Source organism: Schistocerca cancellata, chromosome 6 (genome assembly GCF_023864275.1).
Source record: "Schistocerca cancellata isolate TAMUIC-IGC-003103 chromosome 6, iqSchCanc2.1, whole genome shotgun sequence".
NCBI lineage: Eukaryota > Metazoa > Arthropoda > Insecta > Orthoptera > Acrididae > Schistocerca > Schistocerca cancellata.
The window spans coordinates 478,005,946-478,014,043 of record NC_064631.1 but is presented as its reverse complement, the minus strand read 5'-3'; positions in this window follow the sequence as shown (position 1 = coordinate 478,014,043).

Genomic DNA, 8,098 nt, shown 5'->3' with positions numbered 1-8,098 from the left:
CCGGGTGCAAGTATTTCGATTTGACGCCACTTCGGCGACTTGCGCATCTATGGGGATGAAATGATAATGATTAGGACAACATACACCTAGTCCCTGAGCGGAGAAAATCTCCGACCCAGTCGGGAATCGAATCCGGGCTCTTAGAATTGACATTCTGTCAGACTGATTTTTTTTTATTTTTTTTATTTTTTTTTTTTTTATCGTTGTGTTTCGTTGTCTCGGACGTCACATGACATCCGTTAAAGTTCGTTTGCTGATCGTTCCACTAAGTTTTTTTTATTACAGAGGCCAACTAGCTCTCTGACCGAACACGCTGAGCTATCGTGCCAGCTAATGGGGCGCTTTGCAGAACTCACGAGCTTCGAACGTAGTCAGGTGATTTGGTGTCACTTGTGCATACGTCTGTACGCGAGATTTCCACACTCCTAAACATCGCTAGGTCCATTGTTCCGATGTGATAGTGGAGTGGAAACGTAGAGAGACAAAGCGTACAGGCCGACCTCGTCTGTTGACTGACAGAGACCGCCAGTAGTTGAAGAGGGTCATAATCTTTAATAGGCAGACATCTATCCAGACCATCACACAGGAATTCCAAACTGCATCGGGATCCATTGCAAGTACTATGAAAGTTAGGCGGGAGGTTAGAAAACTTGGATTTCATGGTCAAGCGAAGGCTCATAAGCCACATATCACTCTGGCAAATGCTAGACGACGCCTCGCTTAGTGTAAGGAGTGTAAACATTGGACGATTGAACGGTGGAAAAACGTGCGTGGAGTGACTAATCACGGTACACAATGTGGCGATCCGATGGCAGGACATGGGTGTGGAAAATGCCTGGTGAACGCCATCTGCCAGCATGTGTAGTGCCAACAGTAAAGTGCTGAGGCGGTGGTATTATGGTGTGGTCGTGATTTTCATGGAGGGTGCTTGTAACACGGGAGCTCTAAGGCTCTACTAATTTACTTTGCCTTTTTGTGTTTTATTAAATATTCTGTAGCTAAACTGTAAATATTGTTTCATTACATCAATAACACAAGAGTGTTTGCTTTTTCGTTTGTAAAAATTTTGATGTCATGGTTTGATTCTATGCAATGTAGTGTATCTATCATTTAAATTCTTTGTCTCATTTAGACTTACTGTATATATTTGGAATTTGGGTGAATAATTTTTTGTATAAATGTCAACATGGGCAAGTGTTCTGTTTTATTTAATATTTTTGGTTGCTGTTACGTAATTGCTGATCCTCACTGAGGGTTATTAGTTTCTTTATATGTATAAAATGTGTTGTGGGTCCCCTCGGGAACGGAACTGTGTAGAGCGCGCAAAATGTGGTTGGCATGGATAGAAAGGTGGAACAAAGAGTCAGTCGGAGACGAGCTACTCAACCGCTAACAGCTCATGTAAAGGTTGTGATTTGTGCTGGTGCGGAAGGGGGCTTTTAGTGCCGTTTTAATACGCATAAAAGCCTCGAATGAATGGTGTAATATGCTGGCAATACTTTGAAATTAATATCTATCTTCGCCACCAAGAAATGACAGAGTCCAGCTTGTGTATCTGCATCTCCATCCAACAACATGCACTCGCCATCACGTTGCGCAATCACTGCAACGGAATCAAGGAATTGTAGAAGTGTATAGTGAAGGATCAGCTCATGTGGATAATTTATTTGTTTTCAAATATAAGGTAAACAAAAAGACTATCTATGAATACTTACCTTGATTTATCCTCTGTCACATATCCACTTAGGGTCCTTCCCATGCTACAGTGCTTACCGATTGTCCTTATTGAAAGAGTGTTAAAGCCTTGTGTTTTACTAATTAATGCCTCAGTAAAAAGATAGTTGAAGTTAATGTGGAAAAAGAGTGTGCTAAAGTAAATAATGTTTGCTACAAGCAATTCTGCAATTGAAACTGTTTATTAAACGTTTGTGGGCTTGCTAAAATACTAAAGTAATAAAGTAGTTCAACCAAGTATTAAAATAATTTGCGGTTACTTTTAGAAATTAAAAGTTCTTAAAACTGAGGCTTATAAAGTATTGCTTAGTTAACGATCATAGTGCTGTCTGATGTAAATTGAAAAAGGTGAGTCAGTATCTCATAAATATGTCAACTTTGTGCTCGCTGCACTAAAGGTTCACAACGGTAACTGTGGGAAGTTATATACTCATGTTTGTTAAATGCTTGTTTCTCTTGTGTATTGAAAGTGCATATTAATAGTGTAACAGGATCCACAGTTTATACATTGTGCTCATGATAGATAACAACTAACAGAAAGTTCACGTGCTATGAAAATAGTAACTTCTATTATTCAGAGGACAGTGAGAAATAGTTTGTTAATGAATTTTTTGCCCATGTCAGTTAGAAAAATAATTGTTAAAAGAAAGACTAAACTTATTATATTAAAATAATAATATATTTTATAAATTGTTTCAATTGCGGCCGTGAAAGTTTACATTTTACAATTAGACTGAAACGTGTCGGGCGCTGAGACGCGCCGGCGTGTGCCGCGTACGTAGTGACTGGCCGACCAAGCTGCTGCACCGCTCCACCGCTGCACGCGCGGCTCGTAAAACGTCTGACTGGCGGCCAGTCAGCCAGCCACTTGTTTATGGGAGGCGGCGGCAGGTACGGTTCTCTCGCCACACCGCCGTCAGCCCAGCAGCCGGCTCCAGTAATATACCGGTCCGGCGACTTTATGGCTGGCACGTCCACACAGCGCACTCTCTACTCAGAGAATTGTCGTCACTAGAAATTCCTCCGCAAAACAGAAGACTTGTTCTCGGACTATTAACAGTCCTCCCACGATGCCAGACGTATCAGGCTACAGCTGATGGTGGTTATGATGAAGATCAGTGACGATGTTAGCCTGTCTGTCGCAGAGGTGTGAGAAGTACCTTGGCATCCCCAGCCGGAACAGAAGATAAGCTGACTTACTAATCCAGCGATAGTATTCGTATATTTACTGAGTTATTAATTTTGATTTAGATATAAACAAAAAAAAGCACTATGTGTGGCATAAGCTTCTATAGCAATATACACTCCTGGAACTTGAAATAAGAACACCGTGAATTCATCGTCCCAGGAAGAGGAAACTTTATTGACACATTCCTGGGGTCAGATACATCACATGATCACACTGACAGAACCACAGGCACATAGACACAGGCAACAGAGCATGCACAATGTCGGCACTAGTACAGTGTATATCCACCTTTCGCAGCAATGCAGGCTGCTATTCTCCCATGGAGACGATCGTAGAGATGCTGGATGTAGTCCTGTGGAACGGCTTGCCATGCCATTTCCACCTGGCGCCTCAGTTGGACCAGCGTTCGTGCTGGACGTGCAGACCGCGTGAGACGACACTTCATCCAGTCCTAAACATGCTCAATGGGGGACAGATCCGGAGATCTTGCTGGCCAGGGTAGTTGACTTACACCTTCTAGAGCACGTTGGGTGGCACGGGATACATGCGGACGTGCATTGTCCTGTTGGAACAGCAAGTTCCCTTGCCGGTCTAGGAATGGTAGAACGATGGGTTCGATGACGGTTTGGATGTACCGTGCACTATTCAGTGTCCCCTCGACGATCACCAGTGGTGTACGGCCAGTGTAGGAGATCGCTCCCCACACCATGATGCCGGGTGTTGGCCCTGTGTGCCTCGGTCGTATGCAGTCCTGATTGTGGCGCTCACCTGCACGGCGCCAAACACGCATACGACCATCCTTGGCACCAAGGCAGAAGCGACTCTCATCGCTGAAGACGACACGTCTCCATTCGTCCCTCCATTCACGCCTGTCGCGGCACCACTGGAGGCGGGCTGCACGATGTTGGGGCGTGAGCGGAAGACGGCCTAACGGTGTGCGGGACCGTAGCCCAGCTTCATGGAGACGGTTGCGAATGGTCCTCGCCGATACCCCAGGAGCAACAGTGTCCCTAATTTGCTGGGAAGTGGCGGTGCGGTCCCCTACGGCACTGCGTAGGATCCTACGGTCTTGGCGTGCATCCGTGCGTCGCTGCGGTCCGGTCCCAGGTCGACGGGCACGTGCACCTTCCGCCGACCACTGGCGACAACATCGATGTACTGTGGAGACCTCACGCCCCACGTGTTGAGCAATTCGGCGGTACGTCCACCCGGCCTCCCGCATGCCCACTATACGCCCTCGCTCAAAGTCCGTCAACTGCACATACGGTTCACGTCCACGCTGTCGCGGCATGCTACCAGTCTTAAAGACTGCGATGGAGCTCCGTATGCCACGGCAAACTGGCTGACACTGACGGCGGCGGTGCACAAATGCTGCGCAGCTAGCGCCATTCGACGGCCAACACCGCGGTTCCTGGTGTGTCCGCTGTGCCGTGCGTGTGATCATTGCTTGTACATCCCTCTCGCAGTGTCCGGAGCAAGTATGGTGGGTCTGACACACCGGTGTCAATGTGTTCTTTTTTCCATTTCCAGGAGTGTATTTGTCGTCAGTCTTCTGTCTGGTTTGATGCGGCCCTTCATGAATTCCTCTCCTGTGCCAATCTCTTCATCTCAGAGTAGCACTTACAACATACGTCCTCAATTATTTGTTGGATGTACTCCAATCTCTCAATTCCTTTACAGTTTTTGCCCTCTACAGCTCCCTCTAGCACCATGGAAGTCATTCCCTCACGCCTTAACAGATGTCCTATCATCCTGTACCTGCTGCTTAACAGGGTTTCCCATATATTCCTTTCCGATTTTGCGTAGGACCTCCTCATTCCTTACCTTATCAGTCCACCCAATTTTCAACATTCGTCTGTAGCACTACATCTCAAATGCTTAGTTTCTATTCCGTTCCGGTTTTCTTACAGTCCATGTTTCACTACCACACTATTCTCTACTCCAGATGTAAATTCTGAGAAATTTCATCCTCAAATTAAGGCTGATATTTGATGTTAGTAGACTTCTCTCGGCCAGGAATGCCCTTTTCGCCATTGCTGGTCTGCTTTTGATGTCCTCCTTGCTCTGTCTGTCATTGGTTATATTACTGCCTAGGTAGTAAAATTTCTTAACTTCATTTACTTCGTGACCGTCAATCCTGATGTTAAATTTCTCGCTGTTCTCAGTTCTACTACTTCTCATTACCTTCTTCCTTCTTCGATTTTCTCTCAATCCATGCTCTGTAGTCATTAGACTGTTCATTCCATTCAGCAGATCATGTAATTCTTCTTCACTTTCACTCAGGATAGCAATGTCGTCAACGAATCGTGTCATTTATATCCGACAAATCCTATGAATGTGTCTTGAATTTTTCTTTAGTCTTGCTTCCATTACACAAGCCAATGATGGAAAAATTTTTTTGCTGAAAATACCTTATTCTTTTGTTTTTGGGGTGGGAAATCCAAATATGACACTTAAAAGACTGTATCACCGTCCCCCCCCCCCGCCCATCTCTTCATATTTTACGGTTAAATTCATTAAATTAAGCGATTTTTAAAGAATTTAACAGATTTTATACAGTTAAAATAATTTTAAAAGGAGTTGTAATGAATGTAGGTGAGGTTGGTAGCACTGCTGAAAGACATTTGCTGGCAAAAAAGGGTCGATTCTATCTTTATGTTAACAGTTGTTTTGTTTACTGTAACCTGAACTCACTTCCACGTTTCCTGGTTCAAAATGGTTCAAATGGCTCTGAGCACTATGGGACTCAACTGCTGTGGTCATAAGTCCCCTAGAACTTTGAACTACTTAAACCTAACTAACCTAAGGACATCACACAACACCCAGCCATCACGAGGCAGAGAAAATCCCTGACCCCGCCGGGAATCGAACCCGGGAACCCGGGCGTGGGAAGCGAGAACGCTACCACACGACCACGAGATGCGGGCACACGTTTCCTGTACATGTGCTCAGTGCAATGACTAATCGAGGTTGTAAAAACTTTGCTGACAGTTTTTGTTGTATTTGTGGTGAGTCCGCAGTCCGTGGTCTCGCGGTAGCGTCCTCGCTTCACGAGCACGGGATCCCGGGATCGATTCCCGGCGGGGTCAGGGATTTTCTCTGCCTCGTGATGACTGGGTGTTGTGTGTTGTCCTTAGGTTAGTTAGGTTTAAGTAGTTCTACGTTCTAGGGGACTGATGACCATAGCTGTTAAGTCCCCTAGTGCTCAGAGCCATTTGAACCATTTGTGGTGAATTTGTGATTACAAAACATCAAAGAAACATTACAGACTTTGTGAGAAAGGTTTATTTATCATACTCTGGATCTAAACTTGGTGATCAAGATAAACCTTGGGCGCCACGTAAGGTATGTTATGTGTGTGTTGAAGATCTGAGAAAATGGTCAAAAAGGAGAAAAAAACCTTTAGATCTGGTGTTCCTATGATATGGAGGGAGCCAAGAAACCGTTCCGATGAGTGCTACTTTTGCAGTGTTGATATTATTGATCATAATTCGAAAAACAAGAAGGTAATAAGCTACCCTAACCTTCCGTCCACCATCCGACCAGTGGATGGTGTAGGTTTGCCGGTTCCTGAACCACCAGATTATTTAAATTCTATTCCAACAAAAGTATTTTCTGATGTACAATGTGATTTACATGAACCAGATGATGATGAATTCCATTGTAATACAGAAAGTCTAGAGTCCTAATTGTTTACTCAGACCAAGCATAACGATTTGGTTAGTGATCTGGGCTTAAGAAAAAGCTGAATTTCTTGGATCTAGATTTAAAAAAAGAATTTATTGGCAGTTGGAACCAGCATATACATATATAGAAAGAGAGAGCAGCAATTTCACAAGTGTTTTCGACAAGAATGGGATTTAGTGTACTGCACAGACATTCCCAGTCTCATGAATGAGTTTGGTATTGAATGCAGAAAGGATGACTGGAGGCTGTTTATTGATTCATCCAAAACCAGTATAAAGGCTGTTTCATTACACAACAGTAACATATATGCATCTTTATCTGTTGGACATTCTGTACATATGAAGGAAAGCTGGAAATCCTAGAAATAGTGCTAAATAAAATAGGCTATTCTGCTCATGGTAGGATGATACGTGGCGATCTAAAAGTATCATGCATGCTCCTTGGTCAGCAAGGTGGCTTTACCAAATTTCCATGTTTCTTGTGTAAATGGGACAGTAGGGCTAGGGATCAACGTTGGTGCAGAAAGAACTGGGCTGTGAGGGAGTCTTTAAAACCTGGTGAGAGCATTCTACGCAAAAACCTTGTAGATCCAAAAACTGTCCTCCTACCATCTCTACATATAAAGTTAGGCCTAATGAAACAGTTTGTAAAGGCTTTGCCTAAAGATAGACCATGTTTTAAATATCTCTGCCAAAAGTTTCCACACCTTTCAGAAACTAAACTAAAAGAAGGAGTCATTACAAAGTTCTTAGGACATGAAAAAGACCCAGAATATGTTACTATTATAGCTACTATGTTAAAGAAGTTTAAAACTTTGGGATGTTTAATGCGCCTGAAAGTTCACTTTTTGAACAGTCACCTTGATTACTTCCCGGAGAATATGGTATATGTTAGTGAGGAGCAAGTAGAGTATTTTCACAGGACATTAAAGTGATGTAAAAACGCTACCAAGGCCTCTGGAACACCAACATGATGGGGGACTAGTGTTGGTCACTTTACCGAGAAGTTCAGCAAGCGACTCATCGTAGAAAAAGCTACACAAGAAGCTTCAAAGAAAAAAGAGAAAGAAAATACAAACCCATTCCAGCTGGCATGTGAAACGTTTTTTAACACATATAATTGTTTTAAGTAGCTTACTGTAAATACAAACCATGATTTTGTTGTAACAAAGCGTTTCATTAATTTCCCCGTTTATTGTACAGCATAGGATTTTTATACTATATAGTAAAAAGCATATTGCTCAAAAACTATTGGCGATACAAAAAAACTAAAGCTAGATTTGGATTCAGCTTATTAAAATCTATAAAGATCAGCTATCAAAGTAAAAAAAGCATTTCAAAAAAAAATTTTCGTTAGCCTGTGTTATTAACTGCAACGTCAGAATTGCCACTCTCGTGCCTTTACCTCTCCTAAAGCCAAACTGATCGTCATATAGCGCATGCTCATTTTTTTCCATTCTTCTGTTTATTATTCTTGTCAGCAACTTGG